The sequence below is a fragment of the Neopelma chrysocephalum genome, unplaced genomic scaffold (genome assembly GCF_003984885.1).
Source record: "Neopelma chrysocephalum unplaced genomic scaffold, ASM398488v2 Primary Assembly neopelma1_82, whole genome shotgun sequence".
NCBI classification, from domain to species: Eukaryota; Metazoa; Chordata; class Aves; order Passeriformes; family Pipridae; genus Neopelma; species Neopelma chrysocephalum.
This window is the reverse complement of record NW_020897744.1, coordinates 2,327,857-2,351,737: the sequence shown is the minus strand read 5'-3', so window position 1 is coordinate 2,351,737 and position 23,881 is coordinate 2,327,857. Positions and strand designations below refer to the sequence as shown.

Sequence of the window (23,881 nt, the reverse complement as noted above, 5' to 3'; positions counted from 1 at the left end):
AGCGCTCAGGCACTACTGGCTGCTCCCAGAAGGGTTTTAAGCCTCATGGGCAGCCTCCGGCCCCCAATCCCCTCTGCCCTCCATTCACATCCTCTCCTGAGATGTGGGGGAGTGGCTGGCTGGGAAGAACCAAGCCTGGATGCACCCGCACCACTTAGGGGGTTCCTACCCGCCTGTGGCGGTTGCTCTGCACAGGATGCTTCTCACTGTCTTAAGCATCACCTGCTGTAGGACCAGGGCTTCCCTGCTGAGAACAGCTGCCCCAAGCCAAGCAGAGGATTTGCACAGTGACCACAAACACGCAGGTACTGACTCTGAATGGGTGTCCATGAGTGAAGCCTCAGAGCTGGGATGGGGAGGGAGAGCCCCCACAGACCCCAGATCCCAGGCACATCAGCACCAGCTGCACGTCAACATGAAGAAGGTGCTGGAAGCTGAACTACGCTGATGTGGCAGAGCAGGGATTTTGAGCAAAGGCCAAGAAGATTAGAGCAAGACACTGAGACCCCATTTCAGCCAGGGGCTAGCAAAACACCTGTGATGCAGAGAACAAACAGTGGGGTCTTAAGTGCAAATTATTTCAGAGCGGTGGGGTGGGAGATTAAAAACAACCAGAAAAAGACTAAAAAACACCAAGAAAATACAGAAAAAAAAGGGAGGAAGATCTGCAGGCTCCATTTGGCCAGTTCCTCAGCTGTCAATAAGTTCAGCACCAAGTGGAGAGATCACTGAGGGTAACCCAGGGTGGCATCAAAAGGGCCTGGAAGCCAAACGAGGGTGTTCTGCTCCCAGAGTCAGGGCTGTGCTGGTGCCGCAGAGCAATGGTAGGAAGTGCCGTACTGCAGGGGCTGTCAGCTTTTGGAGGAAACATAAAACTAAAGATGTGACCACTCTGGGACAGTAAATCTCTTTCATGAAGCCTTTCCCACAATTAAGAGTGTTAGTCCCAGTGCTCTGGCCGCAGTCCAGCCCAAGAAATTACAGTCGTCTTCCCCGCGCTCCCTCCTCCTGCACTCTGGTGAGATGCTGGACTGTCTTCACTTCTTGTCTTAAATGGACACACAACATGACCACAGTGGTCCAGCTGCCACACCTGAGTCTGGCAAGTCCCCAGGGGGTGAAAATCTCCAGGCATTTCTGCAAGCACCCCCACACTTTGAGTGGGCAGCACTCCCAGGACTCCAGGCACTGCACTCAAATAAGACTCATGATGACTTCCAAACTGGGCTGGTGCAAAAGCTACATCCCCCCCCTCCAAAACAGACAAAGCTTAAAGGTGTCTGTGATGCTGAGAGGGACAAGCACCTGTATTTCAGGGTGTATTTCAGAGACTGGCTCCAAGTGCTGGAGCAATGTTCTGTGGTGGCTGTAGCCAGGCTTAGTTGTAGGGCCTCAGACCCTCCCACTGCTCTTGTTGCAGGCTACAAGTTCCCTACACAACATTTAACAACCAAAATACAGTAAAAAGTTTCTTGCACGTGAGCTGTGGCAGGTACAGCCGTCTGCAACCTGCTCACTCAAGCTGAGCACTATGGCCACAGCTCCATCAAACATCTTGTGTTGCTGCAGACGTGACCCATGTGCCCACCAGCTCATAAAGCCACGGTGCTCCAACGTACCGCAACCATGCTCAGCCTCGATACAGCCTGCAAAGCTGCCCACTGTGCAAATAAATGGAACAGGACACCCACATTTGAGGGCTGTTTCCTCACAGTTCCAGCTCAGCTACTCTGGGTGTTGTTAGCTCATCATTAAATTACACTAAACTCCCTCAGTCCTGTTAGTTCATTCCCTGGCCAAGCTCATCAGCCTCATTCCCAGGAGGCTCCCTCAGCAGGGAAGGACAAGCATCCAGGTGGGTGCTTTTTCAAGACCCCTGAACATACACCAGCGCTCCAGCTCCCAGTCCTGCCAGCAAAGGCTCTTAAGAGCTTAATTGTAGGACAAAAGAGGAAAGCACCATAAATCAGGAGAAACTTTCTCTTTGTGCCTTTTCACCACTTTCCTCGGGAGGCTGGGAGCTTCAGCTTTCCCTGAGCTGGGAGCCAGTGGAGATGACTGTGTGGAGCTGTGAGGTGGCAAACCCCAGGCTACCCTGCCACAGGAGATAGTCAAGGTGAGGGTACAATCAAAGGGCAAAGCACTTGGAGTGTTTACACAGAAACTTGTGGAATGTTTTGAGTGATGGGCAGTAAGGAAACCAATTCTCTGCACCCACAGCGAGGACTCTCACACACACCATGCATTGTCTGAGCTTACCCTGGCACTAAGAGAAAAACGCTTTGTAGAAGATATGCTGAAATGAAAGTTGGAGCAACAAAACTGCTCTGGAGCCCACAGGGTATCATTACCTCTGCGCTGAACAATGGTCTGTGCTGCTGGTAATGCATGTTAAGTCATAAACTTCTTGGAAAGAGATGTTCCTGGAGGGTGGAGTGACACTTAGGTCATTCTTGTCCTTGCAGTTGCACAGCACCAGTAAAACCTGGGGACAGCAGCTGCCACAGACCAACAAGAGCAGGCAGAGAGATCCTGACTGTCCAGGTCAGGGTAAACCCTGTAATTTCCAGATCTGTTTCCCCAGATCCACCGTGGGTGCAAGAGAAGCAGAATGACAGCATCAGGTCCACAGGCAACCCTGCATCCTATCCCTGCAGGCAGTCACCAAAAGCTTGGTGACAGAGACTTCAGGTGGCATCGATGGCACTCCATCAGCTAAAGCTGCCACAAATCCAATCCACTTCCTCCCCTGAAACCCCAAATCAGGCTGTAATCAGATAACCCTCCCACTTCACACCCAGCCACGCTGTGCAGCTGGGGCACAGCGTGGAGGTGTCAGGCAAACTATGGAGAGAAATCACATGCAAAAGAAGCTGGCAGGAGGTCACAAGTCCTGAGGTGGTTGGAGCTGTGGCTCCAATGTGCCACCAGTAGCCACAGCAGTGACGCTCTGCGGGAAATCATCCAGCACCAACATCCACAACACGTTCCCCCTCTACCTTCTCCCCTTGCAACCCGGCAAATGTCCCTGTTAATGCCAGCACTGGATAAACAGCTCCTGTCACCACGTCACCTCTCAGCTCTCGCCTGCGCAGCCACCCTGTGAACCCGATGGCGCAGCTCAGCGGGGTTAGAAATGTCACCTCTCAGCTGTGCCACTGCCATCAAAGGTGCTGCGGGGGCAGAGAGGCGGGTGAGCAAAGCTGGCACCGCTACCTCAATAACTGCTTGTTAAACCACAACCTAAGGTCAGGGCTTCAGGACTCGCAGCCAAGACTGACTCAAGGTAAATCCACACCCCCGTCGCATGCTGTACTGACACACAGCCTGTGGAGACACACTGAAGTCACAGAAGGGAGCTGAGCCGGCCTCAAATCCCTCCTTCTGGGCGCTCCCTTAGGCTGGAGCTGTTTCTTGGCCACTTGTAGCCCCACATCAACTACATCAGCAAAACTCAGGCACGTGCAACGCTGCACAGGGCTAGAAAGGAGCAGGCAGAGTGTTTTAAAGTAGGAATGTGTCATCAAACGCTTTGCAGCCTGAAATGATGGTAATTTGCATTGCCCCACGCTTCACAGGCTGAATTTGCCTGGAAGATCTGTCTTTCTGCACCAGAAAAAGCAAAAGCCCTGCAGTCCCCTGTAAGCCCCTGTGGAGGTCAGGGCTCCAGAGGCTGGAGCAGCAGCAGGACGTGAGCTCTGACAGTTGTGAGCACCATGTTACTAAGCCTGCCTGACACCAGCCACTCTTGGGACCCTTTTTCCAGCTGGCTCGGACTTTAACTATTGGAGCTGAAGTTTCCATGCTGGGTGCCTGTCTTAGCTCGAATTCTTCCGGAAATCTTTAGCCAAAACAGCTCGGCCACTTGTGAGAATAAGGCTAAGAAACAAGACAGTGGTTTACCCCTGTTTGAAAAAAAACACTTACAACCTTTTCCTTGAGCTAATCTAGCAACTGCAAATCCTGGAACGGGGATCTGAGATTTTGCTGCAGAATAACCTTTTTAACAGAGAGTTTTCCTGTCCTACTAGAAATCTGTCCACACTTGGCCAAGCTATAAACATCTGAAAGACAGCAGTTTTTCCATATTCAATAGGAATTCATTTCAGGAGTTAAAACCTTCTAAGATTTCACCTCCCTGAGCATGCTCCATCTTCCTACCTCTCTTCATCTAACCTGTGTTACAGGCAGCAGAGCAACTGCACTGCTCCCATCCAGCCTGTGGGGACCTATGAAAAAATGTCCTTTTACTAGTCACTGCTGCTTACTGCAAGCTGGAGATTGGACCCAGATCCCTCCAACTGGCGCCCAGGCTATCTGCTCTGAAGCAGAGCCCAACAGCGAGAGAAGGAGAGGGGAGGGGATGGGATGGAAAAAAGGGGAGCTGACGAACATCAGACTGGAAGCACACAGCGAAAGCAACTGGGAACCAGGGACAAGTGGCTTTTCTGAAGATCACAAAAACCCTCTGAGCTGCAGAAGAGTCCTTCCTCTTTGCGTGTAGGACAGAGGGTTTTTTCTCCAGCTGGGTACTGGGGCTGCACGGAGAGCACTGTTTTCCTACCAGGAGGCAGTTTCCTCTGCAGGGATTGTTCTGGGAGCGGGGCGGATCGGACGCCACAGCGCCCTCTGCAAGCACCTACCTGGGCTCTCCCGGCATCCACACCAGGGCTGCGAGCTCTGCTCCCACCCAGCCGGCAGCAGAGCCCAACCCAGGATTTCTGCAGCCATAAATCTACCTGTTTCACAGGGGAAAGGGCGTGTGGGGAGGGGGGAGAAAGAGACAGAGAGAAAGGGGACTTTTGTAACGGGGAGAAATTTGTGTTTCTCTAAGAACGTTATATTCATGGAAAACATAAACCAACTGTCGTCAAAGTCGTCTGAGCTCAGGAAATGGAGCGGCCGGGAGAAGGCTGCCATGTGGCCGGATGTTATGTATTTCTAATTAGTGCTATACATCTTTCAGCAGCGAGTGTCCTTTTGCTGGGAAACACAACGCGCTGCCCTTGTTATTGTAACTGTCAGAGAGTGCTTAAACAGATAATCTCCAGGAAAAGTGATAAACACATCCCCTCTCCCACTAGGGTGTGCAAAACAGCAATGCCAAACCTTTATTAGGGTAACCAACCAGCTACAGGAAATGGGAATGGGAAAAGGGCAGGCGATGCAAGGGACAGCCGCCTCCAAGGAGAGGGATTTGCTGGAGGAAGCTTCTTTCGGCCACTTGAGTGCCATGTGCCGAAGGAAATCCTGAGAGGGACAATTGGGGCAGAGCGAGCTCAGGACACGTAGCCTCGGGCAGGGGGGTGCTTGCAGGGATGGGTCAGGGGGCTGGGAGTGAGGGCTCCCAGCTGCTCCGCTCCGAGAGTGCCCTTGGCTGCAGTGGAAGGGAGCCACAGCAACCCCCAGGCTTGCAAGTAAGCAGAGGACACGCTCCTCCATCCATCCTCCATCCACTAAACATAACACAAGGAATGCTGAACCTTCCACAGTTAAAACACCAGCCAAGAAGCCTTAGAGTCTCAAAGGAGACCAGGCTCCTTTGATTCAAACAACCGGACTGCTCCATCCAAGGGTCGAGAGGGCTCCAGCAAGACAGTTTCCATGCTGGCCTCTCCGTCCTCACCTGAGCTGTGGCAGCCCAGAGCAGTGCTGGCAGCAGGTGATCCCAGCAGGGATGTGCTTTGCTCCCAGGGAGCAACAGCTGACCCCACCTTCCCCAGTGACCGTATGGGAAGGCAGTCAAAGGAACAAACGGGTCTATGGACACAATCCCAAGGATGACATAACGGGCTGGCCAGGGGATGCGGGAGCTGCAGGAGCTTGGTGAGTGCAGGGCTGGGGGCGAGCAGAGCCTGAGGCACCCGGCTGATGTGTCAGCAGCTCGGAGGCACAGACAACTGATTCACCAGCCGGCTGCTACCCTGTGGGGAAGAAGGCAGAGGCTGGTCACCTCCGAGCTGACACCACCTGAAGGCAATTCGCTTGCTCTCTTAGCACTCAGACACAGTGTTTTCCCCGTGAGTCACACTCGGCCAGACGCAGCGTTGGCAGGGCTACAGGGCAGCCCACCGGGATGGGGCTGTCTGCAGGAAGCAGGGAAGGAGAGCTGTGCTGCCGGCCCAGGCAGCTGGTCCCGCTGGTGGAGACCGCACACAACCGACGGGAATATAGAGCAGCAAAGGGAGGGGGATACTCACAGCTGTGGGCATTTCCCCGACACCCCCTCACAGGGGACCTGTGAGTCACTGGCACTCCCAGCTCTTCGCTGGGAACTGGCGAGTCACACACACACACACACTCATCTGCGCCCTGAAAGAGCCTGGGAACATGGAGGCACTCACTCAGCCCTGGCTAATACCCTGCAAAGAGCCTGGGAACAGATGGGCAGCTCTCCTGGCAGGATGCTCCCCGACTGAATTTGCAGATAGCAGACACGATGGCAGCCTCAGCCCTCCCAGCACTGTGGCTGAGCCGAACATCACCACCTGCAGCACACAGGGCTGAACCCCTCCCAAAGTTACCTTCAGACTGCAGTAATAACCTGGATGCCCCCAATCCACCTCTCCGTATCATGGAGAGGCAGGAAGGTCCTGAGAGGGTCTCAGTCACAGGGCCCAGACACGCAGCAGCACTGGGGAACTTGCTGCACGTGTTCCCAGAGCAGCTGGGGCCGCCCAGGAGCCCTCGGCTCCCTCTGCTCCACGCTGAAACCCTGACTTGTCCGAGGGAGGGAAGGAGGGAGGCCTAGGAGGTGAGGAATGCTGGGGGCCTGGGGAGGATGGAGCAGCTCTCCCTGTGGAAGCCATTAGATATTCAACACTTCATTTGTTTCCAGCCGTCCTGGACTGCAGCGCTGGGCTCTAGGACGGGAGGCTCTTCTCTGACGTAACCAGGAAGCAGCTGCAAAATTAAGGAATCCCTCATGACATCATAAAAAGGGTCGATGGTTTACAGGGGAAGGTATAAAAATTAATGACATATTCCCACCCGAAGCAGCCAGCCTGCCCAGGAGCCACAGGGGAAGCTGTGCTCTGCCCGACACGAAGGGGCTGCCTGCCCAGGACAGCTCTGTGCTGCCAGCTCACTCTGGCTCATCTTGGCTCTGATTGTCCCTAAGCCCAGGCAGGGCTGGATCCTTGCACCTGGGGTGCGATAACCAGCTCAGTATATCCTTCCTGACCCTGATGAACAAAGCTTTAGGGAATGACTTTAGGGACAGCTTTCTTGTGTACTCAGGACTGGCCAGGAATCAACGACAAAGAACATCATTGTGAAGTGACTTGGGGAGAGATGGTTATTATTTTCCATGGGAAAAGTAGATACGTGCAGAGAGTGCCCCCAACACCCCAATTTCTGCAGCTCAGGGAGACCAACAGGACCTGCAAGAGGAGGCAATGGCATGCAACCCAGGTGAGGGCAGAAAGAATGACATTAGCCTTGAGGACAATCACAAAGCCATTTCCACTTGAAAAGGGAAAAGGATAGTGGTTTAAAATTAACTGCAGCCTTTTCCAGGAAATATCAGTGGAAAGAAGCAGCCATTTTTAGAAATGTTATTCTCAGAAATTTCCTGAAAAGACCCATCAGTCAAAACACAGATTGAAGCCATTTCCACTTGCACTAAGCAGCACTTCGGAGCTCTCCCTCCACACTTGGGGTGCTTGACCCAGCTGGCAAGGCCAGGATCCTGCTCTGCACCCCTGACCCCAGCGAGGCTGTGGGAGTCAGTTTTGGATGTGAAACAGCCCATGCAATGTCACAAACACTCCTCCTGCCCGGGGAGGCACGTACATCCCAGTTTTCACTAGTCACACTCGCACTGAGACACACCAGTCCTCAACCATCACAGCTGGGGCAAAGGCACCTCTAGTCTCACCCACACTGGCAAATCTGGAGAGCTGCCAGAGAAGCTGTCATTTCTCAGCACTGCCTTCACCAGAGCTGCTCTGAGCACGTGAGCTGACACTGGCACTTATGACACAGGCACAGCAAAGTCCTCACTGCCTTGAGGCTCCACATGATCCCCAGAGCCACAGGTTATGCTGTTAACAACTGAATAGCAACATGAATTTGACCCGTCTGGCAGCTAAAAGGCTGGTAAATCCAAATGTACGTAACTCCTGGTTGGCTCATAAGTGAGCGTGTCCCTTCAAGCTGGTACGTTGGCTCATCAGCATATCTATAGCTCCAGACCAGCCTGGCACAGCTCTCTTCCTGCAGAGGGAATATTTACCATAAGATGCACATAAGCAGGATGGGATTGAAGTGACTGCAAGGGCGACAGGGCCCAAAGGCGAGCAGAGCATCTGGATAAACAGAGAACACTGCATGAAAGAAGAAAAATCATGGATGATAGAAATGAAAAAAGGTTTTAGGGGCACTGCAGTGATGTAGAATGATAAAAAGAGACCCTCTGACAGCCTATCTTCTGTCTGCACAGATCTGTGAGCCCTTCTTGAAGACTCCAGCTGCGCAGCCAGAGCCCTGAACCTCACCTCAAAAGGGCTGGTGAGGAGCTCTTCAGCTGCCAGGGAGCCTGGCTATATGTACACAGCAGCATGGTAAGTGCTACCAGCATCCCACCCAGGAGCTCCATGTGCCCAGCCACGATTTTGTCAGATGTTATTTTCAGCGGGGAGGAAGTGTGAACAGGGCTTCCCAAGAGATTTCCTCCAGCCCCGAGTGAAGTTTTACCAGGACAATCGCAGCAAATAACAGGCAGCATTTGCACCCCCCAGCCCGTGCTGGAGGTGGGCATGTCCTTGGCAGCAAATGTGAGCAGACAGCCTGGAACTTGCCTCCTTGGGGGTGAATCTTAGTGAGCACTTCAAGCCTGGACTTAAAATTAATGAGAGCAAGTGCCTGCAGACAAGAGCATTCAGAGAAAGGAGCCTTTGATGGGGCAGGAACAGCAAAGTGTGGAGCTTCCATTTCAACACATTCACTCCTTTGCTGCTCTTCTTTTTACGGCTTCCTGAGGGACCAGCATGTCAGTTTGCAAAGCAAATGCCAAAACATAAAAGTGAAATCCATGCCCCTCTCCCAGTAAATCCCAGGGTCTTCACTGAATGCCTGCAGGCCTGAACTGCTGCCTCACCTCCTGCTCCAGCACCTGCTTGGTCCCTCCAGCCTCCCTGACCAATGTTAGTGGCACCCCGAGTCCCCCAGCACCAGGACACCCTGCCAAAAGGGGCACAGCCCAGCCACTCTGCCTACAGTGATGCTTACCTAACACTTTCCATTGTAAGACCCTGGTTTCAATTCCTAAGAACTTTGCCAAACTTTAACCATTTAGGCTGCAATCCTTCATGCCAAAAGCTTTCTTCAAGCTGAATTTATTGGGAAAATTTCAACTACAAAGGTTCAGCCATTTGCCAGAATGAGGTTAGGGAAAATATATTGTTCTTCTGAAGTTAAAAATTCTTTGACCATTTCAGCAAAATCCCTAGCACCTTCACACTTCGGAGCAGGAACCAGAAGTTTGGCAGGGGATGGCGGCAGGGTCAGGGTGTGCCTTCTGCCACCTCCATCCTGTTTTGCCAAGGTGGGGGCCTATGGAAATTTGGGTGCTCATTATCAGACACCTCTCACGTGCCACTCCAACTGAAGCAGCAGCTGTTTTATCTGCTTGGATAGACAAGAGAAGAAAGAACCAAGCCAGGTGAGATGCCGGAGAGGGAAAAGGAGGTGCGAAAGTGGGCTGAAGTAGCACAAGGGAGGTGACAGCATAGCAGCCCTTCTCCACCCTCCTCACTGCTCTCCTGGCACCATCAGTGGCTGCTCTCCCCAGAGGGTAACAGCTCCACACATCCAGCATTCCTGCCATGGCAGAGGCTTGTGTGGTGCAACTAGATTTACGTGCCAGTCGAGGATCCCAGATGCAGTCAGTCTGCTTCCATGGGGGAGCTCACTTTTCTGAAATATATGGAAATTATACATCCAAAAAAACACTCAGAACACCAGACTTGGAGGCATCTATGCAGCTTCAAGTCAACTCCATCACACTTACTCATCATAAAGTTGTCGTAACAACACATCACTTTTTCTCCCCTCAAGGTACCATTTTCAGTGAACACAGAAAATTAACAGGCAGCAGAGACCCTCCTGCAGGGTGTTCTGATGTGCTGAAATGTGTATGTGTTCAGTAAGGCTGAGGGCTGCAGGACAGAGTCATGGTTTGAGGATTAAGATAGAGAACTTGATGCCATCTTTGCTTTGGTCCTGAACTTCCAGGGGGATCCAGAAGCCCCCTTAAGTCCTCCCTTCCAATGCACAGTCAGTATTTGTGTGTTACTCACTTGTTGACTTGCCATAGTGATACAGAGGGGATGGATTTTGCAGACACTGGGCAACTCTGCTTTGAGCAGGATCAAAGGCAGTTCCTGAAGGATTATATTTGTAGGAGAACTCCACCTCCTGCATCTCAAGCTGCATTTCTTCTTTTCGAGCTAGAAAACCTGGTATTTTCCTCAAGCTCAGTTCCCCATCGGTACCTGTTACAGGTACCAAGAAAAAAGACATCCAAACCCAAGATGTTTTAAGCACAAACCAGTGAGTTTACACTATCCAATTATTTGGACCTCAATCTTCTAGCTCTTCCTACGCTCCATGTGGCACTGAGCATGATGATAACACTTAATCAGCGACTTCTCTGGAAAACTCTCATGCGAGAGGAAAGGAATTTTACAAGCAAAAGGACTGTAACAAGAAAATTGAGCCTGGGATCTCTTTGCCATGTCATCGTCTTGTCTATCACAGGAGGCGTTATCTGTGTTACACCACCCCTCAAGTGCTGCTGAGCACAGGCTTTGAGGCTCACTCTGTTTGGAAACAACCCCTCGCAATGCTCCTCACAAGGATACAGCCAGATTCACCCTCCAGACCTCTCGTGGTGAATGGGGGCTGTGGTCTTCTGTGGAAATTTGGAAAAAATTCTGCTCCGAGCGGTGCCATGCAAAGGGAGGTTCTCAGGTGTCAAGTGAGCAATTCCCTGCGGGAAGGGCTGCGACCACAGGCACAAACCCACAGCACGCAGAGAAACCATTCCAGGAAGTTTAACATCCGAGCCCCCCTATTAGAAAACATGATCTCAGTGCTCCAACAACTTACATGGAGCCGGAGCCTCAGGTCCCAAACCCCCGTGCAGACTGCGGCACGCGCGCGCTCACACCGGCTATTGAGCCCCCGCCACAGTACTCAGGAACTAGAGAGCCTTAACCTTCTACATTCATTAACAAGCATAAGACATCACGGGTTTATGCCAAATTCCTCTTTCCCCCTGTGATTTGAGATAGGACTGGCATGACCACGACGTTCCCTGCAGCTACTGTTGCTGCAGCATTCCCAGCACGGCCATTTGGAGGGAAAGGTTGTGCTGGAGGGTGGTGGGCTCACCCTGGGGTGCCCCAGCACCCCTTTTGTTTGCTGCTGTGTCTCGTGCCAGGAGGACGTGAGGGAGCTGTGGGCTCCCATACAGCCAGCACCACTGTGTTTCCTGCAGAGATTTGAAAACCTGTTGCAGTTCCAAAGCGAGCTTCGATTTCACTGTGACCAGCAGCTCAGAGACTCATAGTTACTATACAGCCGAATAAAATATTTTTTCATAAATTTAACGCCAGCATGTCTGTGTTTGGAAACTTTGAAAATCCATGTTGTATGGTTTACTGCACTGGAAAAGGTGCCAACAGAGTTTCAAAGGAAGGGAAGTGTATAACTGTTTCCTTTCAAATGCATTTTCCAATGGGATCCATTGAGGGAAAAGGCTGGAACTAACTAAAACATTATTAAAAACTGTTATGAAAAGAGACAGAGAGATGGAAAAAGATAGACAAAAAGTCCAATACACAGCCGAAAGGGAGGGAGGGAGACAGGCGGCAAGAAAGGGGATATGGGCAGAAAGACACTTTGGGTGGGGAAAATGGGGCGAGACGGGGAGTTTTAACTGGCAGTCGCCTTTCGTGGTTTCATATTGTTGCAGATCAATTGATCAGGATTTCAAGTGCTGCTGGCCCGGTGGCACAAGGCGAACCACAGAGTTGGCTGCAAGTGCAGCCCTTGCGAACTGCTGACCTTCAGTTTTCAAACCAAAAATATTCTTTGGGAAACGGTTACAATCAGGTTCCAGCCTGGGCTGCCAAGCAAAAAACAAGCACTACTAACCTGAAGTAACGCCCCAAGTAACTTACACCAAAGTAACAATCAAGACTAGTAACCTGAAGTAACTCCCTGGTGTGATTCAACCAGCAGTAACCGCGCGTGACATGTGTGCAGGGGCTTGGCTCTTCTGTCCTCCCGGAGTGGAGCGGGGAGTTCTCCAATCACTGACACCCTCCGTCGCGATGAGCATCGGCCCTCAGACTGCTCCCGCTCCGTGTTGGCCACGCTCAAGCTACTCTAACCAAGTCTATAAATACCAAAGCAATTGGGTCCATATAGCGCGGTCACAGCCCGCTTCCAAAACCACCGCTCCAGCTCCAGGCACAGCCCTGGGTTTGCTGCCCTGCGAGCAAAGGGGGAACCAAAAGGGGTTCAAAACATACATTTTGTCACAGGCTTCAGTGCCCTGGCCATCAGGAGGCTGCCAGGGTCGGGGCTGGATCTCTGTTGCTCTGCCAGGCTTCAAAGAGCCAGGCTGGGGGTGGGCAAAGCTCGGCGCGCGCGCCTGCAGAGCTCCAGGCCTGTGGTTCCACGGGGTGTAGTAACCCTGGGCTGTAGCACACATGTCGAGGGATGAGGGGAAAAAAATAAACAGACAGACAAAAGAATGAGGATGCTCTGCCAATTCCAATTGTGCAGCTTTTATTTTAAATGCTTATCAAGCTGAGAAAGAGCAGAGTTCTTGGAAAACAAGGTTTCCTTTCTTCCCATGCCAGTGTCAAACACCCTCAAGGACGGGTACAGCACAGGCGCTCGCTGCTGGCCGCCCTCTCCGCAGCCACCACCCCATCCCACCCGCCTCAGGAAGGGCTTGCAACTAATACCCCTGGTGTTTCTGGTAAAAAGATCTCTGTGATTTTTTTTTCTAATATATATATATATGTATATATAAAATATTTTTTTATTAATCTCCAATCTGGCTGGGTTCAAATTATGGCCAATTACCCACCAACACTTCTCGCTAATAAAATAAATTTTTACGGGCCCTAATTACTGCTTTCGCTGAACCGCTCTACAGGAAGCCGGGAGGCTGCGGCTCTCCAGACGGCAGCAAGAACAGTAAAAAAGCTTCAAGCGAAGGCACCCGCGAGTAAACGCCGAGTGACTCAGAGGAGACGGAGCCGGAGGGGCGGGCGGAGGGGGAGCGCTCGCCTGGCTGGAGCGTGAGACACGGCGGTCCATGAGCGCTGCGTGTGCCATGCGCACGGCCGGCCGTCAGGTCCCCCGTCAGTCGCAGCACCCACTACCTGTGACGCAAGGCTGTTCCTGGGGACAAGGAGTGACGGCCGCGGCGCTGCGCCGGGGGATGGTCTGCGGACGCGAGCCGGCGAGAAAATTATATCTGGAAACGGCTCTGCATCAATCACACGTGACAAGAGAGAGGCAGAGTCGCCTCCCATCGCGGCTTCGGGGGAGCAGCCTCGGAGAGGGGGTGTCCCCCCCCCCGGCAGAGGGGAGGCGGCTTCTCAGCCCAGCTCCCACCTTTGGTTCTCTGCGTTCCAAACACAGCTAAGGGAAGGAGACGGAAATAGCAGAAAAGTAGAAAATTCCTCTGAAAACGCGAAGTATCCAGCCCGCTCCCAACTGTGCACACACATGCTCCCGCCTGCCAGCACAGCGCGGCCCCGAAGGGCTCCCCGAGCATGAAAAATGAGCAGGAACCCACTGGGTGACTGCAGCCCACAGCCCAGCTCACCCTTAACCCCGCTGCTCCGCACGGAGCAGGGAGAGTGGAGCTGCTGCTCTCCATCAGGGAACACCCTCCGTGGCAGGAACCCACCAGCCCATGTGAGCCGGGGCTGCTGGAGCCTTTCAGAGCGGGGCTGCCATGCAGGTATCCCAGCTCAGCTGGGGAAACGCGGCTCTGCAAGATTGATTAATATTTTTTTTTTCCTTTCTTAAGCAGGATTACACTAATTTCCAAGGCCTAATGGAGTCCAGCTGCGATGGGGAGACAACGCCGCAGTAGTACAAAGACCTTTACACATTGGTGCAAACTTGTACAACGTTCAGCACACACACACACAAACACACACACACACACAAAGCCCTATAAAAAGGATGCACTGCAGCGGGGTATTTTTAGTCTTGACAATACAGCCCTAAAAATACGACTTTGCTAATACATCACTACAGAAATATTCCCAGTGTCCATTCAGGAACGGTTTAAAACATTTATTTTTGTTTCCTTTTGCAATGGTCAGAGAGGAGGGAGAAAATAGAAACTCATTGATAAGAGGAAACGAGAGAGACATGAAAAATTGAAAACTACCTAAAAGCTCATGGAGAGGTTTATTTTATTAGTTCTTAATAAATATCTTGCAGATTTCCTCAGGAAATACACCAGATCACATGTAAAATAGTTTGGTACTGATGTCAACTGTGTCAGCATATGAAATCTATTAGGGTGAAGCCACAGCAGGGTGATCAGCGTGCTGAAAAACTGCACGGCACTGAGGCGAGGGGGGGTGGGGGGAATCTCACGGCCCTTCCAAATTCTTCGAGAGGTAAAAAAGTCAGCCAAGACGCAGAGAGAGAGAAAAAAAGATCCCACATCCTGCTTTGCGCTGCCAGCAATGTGAAGTGCCCAGAGATTAATTCTATGTCTGGCCTGGAAATGTGACTTTAAAGCATTGGAGGGAGCGGGGAGGAGGAGGAGGAGGAGGAGGAGGAGAGAGGAACGAGAAGGCCAGGCGAACCGGGACTGGCACCATGCCACCGACCCCCCTCCCATCCTTCCCAAGCCGTGTTTCAATGTAGACAGCAGTAAACCCCAACAGACGGCAGCTCCCGGGGCTGCCAGGGCCTCGCACCAGCTGGGGCGCGTCTCCCGCTCCCCGTGCAGATGGGCCCTGGAGCATCACTTCCGCTGCGCCTGCTTTTTAAAGCCACACGAGCCCATGTGGCCGCGTTTCGCCGCTCCCTGCCATGGCCCCGCGCACGGTTGGGGCCCCCTGGGCGGGACGAGCCCTGATCCCAGCACCAGGCATGAGGGTTGTCAGCCCTTGGCTCCTCGGGCCCCGCGTTGAAGGGTTTATGCTGTTCCCAAACCCTCCTTTGGCAGCCGCCGCCTCCTTCTCCATCCCTGTGCCATTACCCGGAGAGCAGGCTCTGCTTACGCAAGACGCCCCTGCTCCGCTCCTGGGGCCGATGGAGAAGCACCGGGAGTTCACCCAGGCAGGGTCAGGGGGCACACACATGCTCCAGGGAGGGAGGGGAGAAGGGGGAATGGAGAAACTCCACAGCCAAAGCCATCCCCACAGGGCATCTCCCATCCCACGATATGCTCCTGTCTGCCTCTCATCCCATTCCGCAGGCTGGGGGACCTGAGAGCCTCAGGGACAGACAAATCACTCGTGCCCTCTGACTGTGACCTATGAGCCACCCCTACAGCCATGTTAAACCACAGCTATCACAAGCCACATCAACCAGCATTAAAAATGACCCTTCCATTAGAGAAGGACTGTGTACCTTCAGGGCTGTCCACTCAGCCAGGCTTAAACTGTCCTGGCCTATGAAGCTGGACTGAGCATCACATAGCCAGGGTGACTCCTGAAGGTCACACCAACCACGTCCTCACCTTCCTCCTGACCGTCACTGAGCACGGGCAGAGCCAGTGCTGTGCTGCCAAGAACCTGCTGCACAGCACACACAGCCTGGGGCAGAAACCCCAATCAGGGAAAATAAAAGATCTCCACACATAAATGTGTGGAGGGGTCACCTCCTCACTGCAGATGCACTCGAAAGTAGAAACACAGTCTTGGCTACGCTGCCATTCCTGATCTCAGCATTAAGGCAAGAGATCCCAACAAGATGCCAAGGGTACTTGCTCTCAGCTGAAGCCCCCCCAGCACCAGGCACATGATTCACCGAGGGGCTACAGCCTGAGAGAAGATGGAGGCAGGATGGAGCTGGCAGGGGATGATCCCGCTGGGCAGCCCCCAGGAGAAAGCTCCCTCACCGAGTTGGCAGGTTGCATTCAAACCTGCACAGGGCATGGGGCGGGCAGCCCTCCCTGCCTACACCTGGCAGGTTATAAAACAGCCCCGCAAGCTCAATCAGGAGTTTTACAACTTCACAAAGCACCATAATTAGCCTAATTATACAGCGTTCTCTCAGAGAATTAAACAGAAATACAGTAATTGACTCGGTGCTGCTCAGAAGCACGATGAAATCAAAGGTGCAAGGCACATTAAAGAATCAGAAACATCTCTTCAAAAGCGAGAGGATTTCCTGTCATGCTGCAAACATCTAAAGCTTCACCAAAGCTGCTGCACCTGGTGTACCCCACTCTGACTCCCTAGCACCCCTCTTTCTCCACCACCAACGCAGGGGTGATGTGGAACCCTGGGACAGCTGCCTCAGGCACCTCCTTTCTCATTTTACAGCAGGACAGATGGACAGAGGGTGCCAGTGCTCCATTTCCTGCCTTTCATTGTACACAGCAACACTGCTTCTTCATTGAAATAGTGGGTTGGATTTAGCATTCACAGAGCTGGCCATGCCTTGGTGCCACCACAGCAAAGCCCCTCCAGCCTGACCTTGCCTGTCACCGGCTCTGTCCTGACTTGCTGCTCGGGCTGCCGAAGCTTGGCTCTAAAGCAGACTCAAGCTTTGTGATTACAAATCATTTCCCCTCTATTTGTTGCCCTGAAATGAGATCTCAGTATCACTCTGCATCTGGTGGAACAGCTTCACAGGCAGATGTAAAGATGTGCTTGTGTGACAGGCAGACAGGGCAGAAGCCCCCAGCCAGCTCATCCAACACTACTCCATGGGGACTTCGCTGCACTTGGGCTGGAGGGCAGGACTGGAGAGTATGACACACTAGCAACACTCGGTTTTGCTGGAAACCTTTCCCTTCCCTGCCACAAAGCCCTGCTCAATCTTTTGCCTCCCAAGCCAACGTCTAGATTTCAGAAACCTGAACTGCCAGTGGAAATTCCCTGCAGCGCGCTGATTATTACATCTCCTGCTGGCACTTGTGGCAAGGGGAAAAAAAGTCACATGGCTTTCTGGACACACGTTTCACTAAGGAGTCTTGCATCAGAGGGCAGAAGCCAGCAGCCAGGAAAATAACTCCAATTACGGTAAATAAATCCCCAAATATGTGACAATCTGCCTTTTAAACAGGAAACAGAGGGGAATAAGCAAAGGAAGACTTTGGTCTAAACATTGCTGCCACCAGCCTCAAGAGCCCAAGAGGGAGACTCTGAAGACACGTCTGGGCCAGAATTATTTTACCTGAACTTTGCTGATGTGTCTCAAGTCCGAGACAGCTTCCTTCCCTGAAGGGAAAGGCGCCGACAGTTCCCAGCAACTGTGCCAACCTCCAACATTCCCAATGCCTCAAAGGAGAAACCCTGGAGGGTCAGCTGCCACCTCCGGACATGTACATGTCCCTCAGGAGGCTCAGCACAGGAAGTTGTGTGGCTCCTGAGATAAGCAATGCAGGTATCGCTCCCCACACCACCCCAACCCTTCCTGCTGCTCACACATCCAAGGTCTGGGCTGTGTCTGGACACAGCTGGTAGCAGACATCACTTGACAACAGGTTAAGTGAAAAAGCCCTTTGCCCAGGCAGTGACATCTCAGCTATCTCTGATAGCTCTAGAGAATCTATGCAATGCAGGCAGCACAGAGAAGGATGGACACCACCACCAGCCAGCCCTGCTCTGGGTTTCCTCTCCTGATTACAACTCAAACACAAAGCAAATATAAGCAGCAATGTGAAGGGAGAGGAAGGATGAATTAAACATCCAGTTCCTCAAAACTTAAGGCCTTGGGAAGTGTTATGGCTTAACACCACCTCACTGACAGCACCGCCCAGTCTCACAGGGAAAGTCACACAGTGACTGCCAAGTGCAGCTGGAGACCTGAGTACAGACACCTCAGCCCACACTTGCATGATGACTGAAGCCCCAGCACCCAGAGAAAGCCAGTTACCAAACTGCTCAACTCCAGCCTCCCTGCAGCGAGTGGGCTGTGTTTGCACTGCAAACCAAGTCCCCCGGGCAGCTGGAGGGACCTCAGGTTCTGCTCTCAACGGAGTGCAGGGCTGCAGATGCTCAGCATCCCCACGACACAGCCCTGCAACGTCACATCTTCATTGACCTCCCTGTTGTGCCCAAAGCTGCCACGGCCCACAGCACTGCCTGCTCCAAGGTGCCAGCTGGACTTTGCTGAAGCACATATTTACCATGCAAAAAGGGGAATTAAGAGAAAACGACTCGGTTCTGCTCTGACCAAGAAAGATCAAGGTGCTGCTGCTATCTACAACCTGAGGTTTATTAAGCTTTCCTTTGTGCCTAATTTTAAAGCTCCACCAAACCAAGGCAGCTACCCACAGCACTGCTTTATTTTTAAACTCAGGCAGATGTACTGGACTCTCTTGAGTTCGACTCCCGACACCTTTTGTGAGCTCCAACATGCAAGATGTGGTTACAGCTTCATGAAAAGACACCAAGATGAAGCTGCTGCAGGTGATCAGTCAATGCTTCCTCTGAGCCCTTTCTGATGCTGCAGTGAACTCTTTGAGCAAAGCGGAGTCCAAGCGGCAGAAACAAGACTGTGGCAATGGTCAGAGCTGAGGTTCTGCTGAGGGCAGACACCATCAGCCCCTGCACCATCTCCGGGGATATTTTAAGGGTTCATGCTGTAGCTCTCAAGCCTGAGCAGCTGTAGTCAGCAAAGCGAAACCTGCTCTGTCCAGCACAGGGCTGTGAGCAGCAGCAGGATGGCAGCAGAGAAGGCTGCTGGTTACCACAGCACAGCCTGATTTCAGGGGGTCATCAGGATCCTCTCCAGCCAGGCTGGGTGCTGAGCCTACATGGAAAAAGGGGAAGTCCTGTACCTGCTTAGACACTGCAGATCCTTCGTTATATCTATCAAGACTTGGGCAAGATCAGCACCTCAAGCTGGTGTAGATGTTCAAGGAACAAGCAGGGCCACATGTATTAGGAAACCCTTGCAAAGGCTGCAGTCAGCATACACTTGCTGTGAGACAGCAGCTCTCTGAGCCAGGCAAAGTACCTCCAACCTGGCAGCCTAGTATTGACCTACTGGACACTGCCCTGAGGACACCAGTGTGGCAGCGCAGAGGGGACAGGCACTGCTGTGAATCTGCTGCAGGGAGTGAGATGTGAAACCTCCCTTTCTGCATGAGCATTTTTGGTTTCCCAGCCAACGCTACCTTGCACAGAGAACCCGACCATGTTCCACTCAAGAAGACACACCCAGAGGGCTGCGAAGCAAAGCCCAGCCTGCCCCTGCCACACTGGCTGCCCCCTGGAGCCCTCACATCCCACACGAGCACAGTCCCACTACCAGAGCGCAAGCAGCGGGTTTTCCTCCTCATCCACTGGGCTCGGCAGAGCAGATGCCCTGTACACTGGTCACCCTGCCCAAACCACCACTTTCCTCCACTTGAAACACAAGGCACTTTCCCAATCCTCAGCTAAAGCCGCGCACTTGGCCAGACCCTCCCCGTGCCTCTCTCTGTGCCCTGACTCTGCTCGGCCCCAGGGGGATGCAACTTCATTCCCTACATGTGCTGAGGATGCACATATGGCAGCCCCCTCCCCTCTCCACTTCCACCTAAGCCCGACCTCCTAACAACCTCCACACGGCACAACGCGACCGGCCTGAGAGTGCCAGAAGGCATCCAGGTGCTGCAGCCTGATGCTTCACACCCGCAGCCAGGCAAATTTGCTGGGATTTCCGGGAAGTGTCTCTAGGGTGCCCCGTGCTGCTGCACCCCCACTTTGGTGCGCGCTTGTTTGGAATGCGGGGCCGTCGGGGTGGGGGGAGAGGGGAAGTTATTCTGGTGGTGGCCTATGAATAACATCCAGTGATTTATAGGAAGTATAATCCAATAATACAGTAAAATAAAACAGTGTGTCTGAGATGGGTTTGATTCCAGGAATTATAAAACAAATTATTAAAGAGAGAGAGAAAGAAAAAAGCCTCAGAGAGGCCAGATCGGAGTAAATTGGGCACAGATGGGCTGGGAGGGGGTTTCTCTCCCTCCACTCACCGAGATGCCCCTGCCGCAAGCACGGCTTCAATTAGTCTTTTCAGAAACCAGAGTTTTATTTCCCCAAATTACAGAATTAAAAAAAAATTAAAATTCTTGGAGTGCTTGTGGTTGGGATAAAGGGATCCAAGCTTCCCTGTGAGTTGGTTGTGCAGATGGCTACCAAACTGTTAAACGGGCCACCCCACAATGGTCCCGCCCCAGCCAGAGCCCAGGATGGCCCAAGACACTGGTGGTTACCTATGTCCTGTCGTAGAAAGCTCCAGCAACTGCAAGTCTCAGCCATGCAGAGTGGCTGTCTCTCTCTGCCTCCCTCCCCCGCGTGGGCACTCCTTGCCCCATGGGTTTGAGGTCTACAAGAAGCTTTTTCACACCTTGAACACTCCTGACAGGAGACAGAAGGGTCAGTGGGGCCCTCACTGGCTGCACGGCGTGTTCCTGCCCCGCTGGACAATGCAGGAACACTCTGTTTGATGCCGAACAGCAGGGGAAGCACTTCATGTGGGAATTCTTTGGCTTCCTCCCTCAGAGAAAACAACAGATCCAATTCATCTCCCAGGGTCTTCCCAGTGCTGCCCGGCTGCACAGGCAGCTGAGACCAGCTCCGGCGTGCCTGGTGCTGTCCCTGGGGATAAGCTGAGCTGCCTGCACCAGCCCAGGCCACAGGGCTCTGCCCGTGCTCACCTGAGCCCTGGTTGGGCAACCATTTCAGGGTTCAGGTAGCCACAGCAGTGACCTGCGTGGGAGGAGGATGTGAAATGCCACGTGCTGCTCACAGCTGGCTGGCTCTGAAACCAGTTCAAACACCTCAGTGCACCTCAAAAAAAGTCATCCTGTCAGAAGAGCACATGGTGACCTTGCACAGGTTGATTTATAAAAGAGTGGCAGTGGCGGCCACAACTGCCATACTGGGGTCACACACCAGGACAGGGGCACCTCTGAGGGAGCACAGCCAACCCACACCACAGTAAAAGAAAATGAGTAAAAAGCAAAGAGCAGCAGATACAAACCATCACACACAAGTCCCAACCTCCTATGCTGCCTGTTGCCTCACTAAAGGAATTGAGGTAGACCTGGCACAATCCACACCAAAAATGGGAGAAACTGAGGCTGAGATGGGTCAGGATTATGTTTTGTGTAAGTTTGAGGAAGAGGGAAGACAGGTGCTTATTAAAGCATTTAATTGTTCAGGTTTCCTTTTCCTTAATACCTGAATCTGTGCTTAAAAGTTTGTATTCAGGAGCTTAAAATTTTGCAGAAATTCCCCACATTGCAACTGTTTTGCCCATGACGCTGTGACACAACTGCCAGCACCACTGGATCCCAGCACCAGGGTTTCATTAGACACCAGACACAGGGAAACAAGCACATTTACAAGTTTCTCAGGAGTAACTAGGGCTCCAGAGACCTGAAAATACATGACAGGGGAGGGAGGGAGCAGCTATCCCTGAAGAGACACCCCCCCGACAGCAGGGAAGAGAGGCTCTTGGACCTCCCTCCCGGCCCCAGAGAGAACCCACGGATCTCTTCCTGCTACCGCGAGCTCACAGCTGAAGGTCAGGCCTGTGCGATGGGAAGGACACAGACACGCTCTGATCCCAGATTTGCAGGAGGATTTCAGTAGGAGGAGATCTCTGGAGGCTGTTTGGTCCAACAGCAAAGTTAGATCCAGCGCTACAGAGCGGACGCAGCCAAGCTCTGACTACGGCCGGCTCCCCAGTAACACTTCCTGGCAATTTGGGATGCAGGCAGGGTGGGACTGCTCCCTGTGCCCCGTCAGCCTCCCACAGGCTCAGAGGGGTGGCTCAGCCCCCTCGCTCCTGCTGCTGCCCATGCTGCTGCAGCGCAGGGAGGTGACTCATGTGCTGGGAAATAGAAACCCGCACCTTCCCGACAGCGTTCCTGCCACATGCTCCAGCCAGGCCTCTGCCCACAGCAGCCCACATGCTGGGGAAGGAGCCAGCACCCCTGCTCTGAACTGGGCATTCACTAATCATCCAGCAAACATTCCTGCTTGCCTTCTAAACTCCCGACCCTTTGCTGTTTTGCTTTTTATTTCCATCTGCACCCAGCTCTTCCCAGTATCGCAACCTGTGCTGTCCCAGCACTTGGTATACGAGCACTCAGAGACCACCAGGGCATTTGTGCTGACAACAGGATTTGCTTTGCCAACAATATTCCCAGCAATATTTCAGGGGCAACAGAGCAAGGAGTCCTCAGGGAAACCCCTGAAGAGCACTCGGCCTCAGATGGCAGCCATGGTGCCATCCGACCTGCAGGCATTCCATGAACACTGCCACCTGCTCCACACACAGCCTGCAGTCCCCAGCAGGAACAGGTTTGCTTTCTCCAGAGATCCAAAAGCTGGGAGCAGCTGGCAGCTACCCACACAGGAGGTAGAAAACTCAGAAAACACTTTCATGAGAAATAAAGTGCTCCCTTTTTCACTCACACACATCCACAACTTGGGTATAGATGGAAGAGCATGGTCCAGTGGTCTGAGAGCTGGAATTACTTCCACAGGGATTTGCCATCCAGCCCAGACAAATCTCTTCCTCTCCTCACCACCCACTCCCGTCTGTGGCACAGACACCACTGTTAATTCACCTACCAGGGGTATTATTAATATTACTAATATAATAATTACCGTCATGCAGAGGCATTTGCTTATAATCATAAAGCACTTTGCAGCTCAAAGATAAACACACAGTCGTTGGCTGGCATCTGGCAGGCGGGAGGGCACGGCTGCCTCACCAGCAGGACTGACAGCTCACCCAAAGCTTCTCCCAGGAGAGGAGGGTGCCTGCAAGGCAGGCACGGCACACGGGAGCCGCTTCCCAGCCCTCCGGTTGGTGCTGGTTCATTCCATCAGCTGACCTTGGCCACTAACCACCAGCCTGACAAGTGGCCAATTGGTTCACGAGGGAGAAATCTTCCAGCAGCAGCTCTTTGGGGCTCAGCCTGATCGCCTACACGGTGGCTTTAGCTGAAATCCATCAGCTGGAGGCCTTCATCTTTGGGATTTAAATCCCAAGCCATCGGCATGTGAAATGGCACTTCCTCCCACCCAGGGAACACAGCCCCATCCCTGCTCCCAAACAGCTCAGGCAGACCTGGGTACCTGCTGCTGTGTGTCATTGGGGACACAGGGAAAAACATCATTTTAAACTCAGTGGAAGAGGCTTGGGTTTGGTGGTAACTCTGCTGACCAACAGATTAAACCTGTCAATGGTAGAGTCCACGTACAGGCTTCTGGTGGATGGAGGAGGTGAGAGGAGGAGGATGAGTAACGCTAGATCTTGCTTTGTTCTCAAGTTGCCTTAATATGGGGCACAAGCTCCAGCCTGGCCTTTCAGAGAGTGGCATCACATCCCCCAGGCACCTGCACGGACACAAGCAGTTACAGGCAATGCCACTCTCCCAACAGTCAAGGACTTTGAGACCCTCCCAGCCCTTCTGGTGCCAGCAGAGACACTGAGCAGGGCCCACGTTAAATGCTGGGAGTAAAGCAGTGTCTTCCTTCTGTCCTGATGACTCAGGCTCCAGGGAGATGTGATGCCTCCTCACTCCTCAGACACCTCAGCCAGCTCTACGGAAGCACAGCCAAGGTCCCTTTGTGTTGACACCCGCAGGCATCCAACCACCACTCCGCCTTCCCATCTGTTCCCAGCTGGTGTGTCCCCCCAC

General features: G+C 52.8%; 1 protein-coding gene across 3 annotated transcripts in view; it reads right to left on the bottom strand.

Annotated features, from left to right (window-relative positions):
* SMG6 (SMG6, nonsense mediated mRNA decay factor) overlaps positions 1-23,881 on the bottom strand; it is a 109,803-nt gene that overhangs the window by 56,846 nt on the left and 29,076 nt on the right. The gene's annotated exons all lie outside the window — the stretch shown is intronic.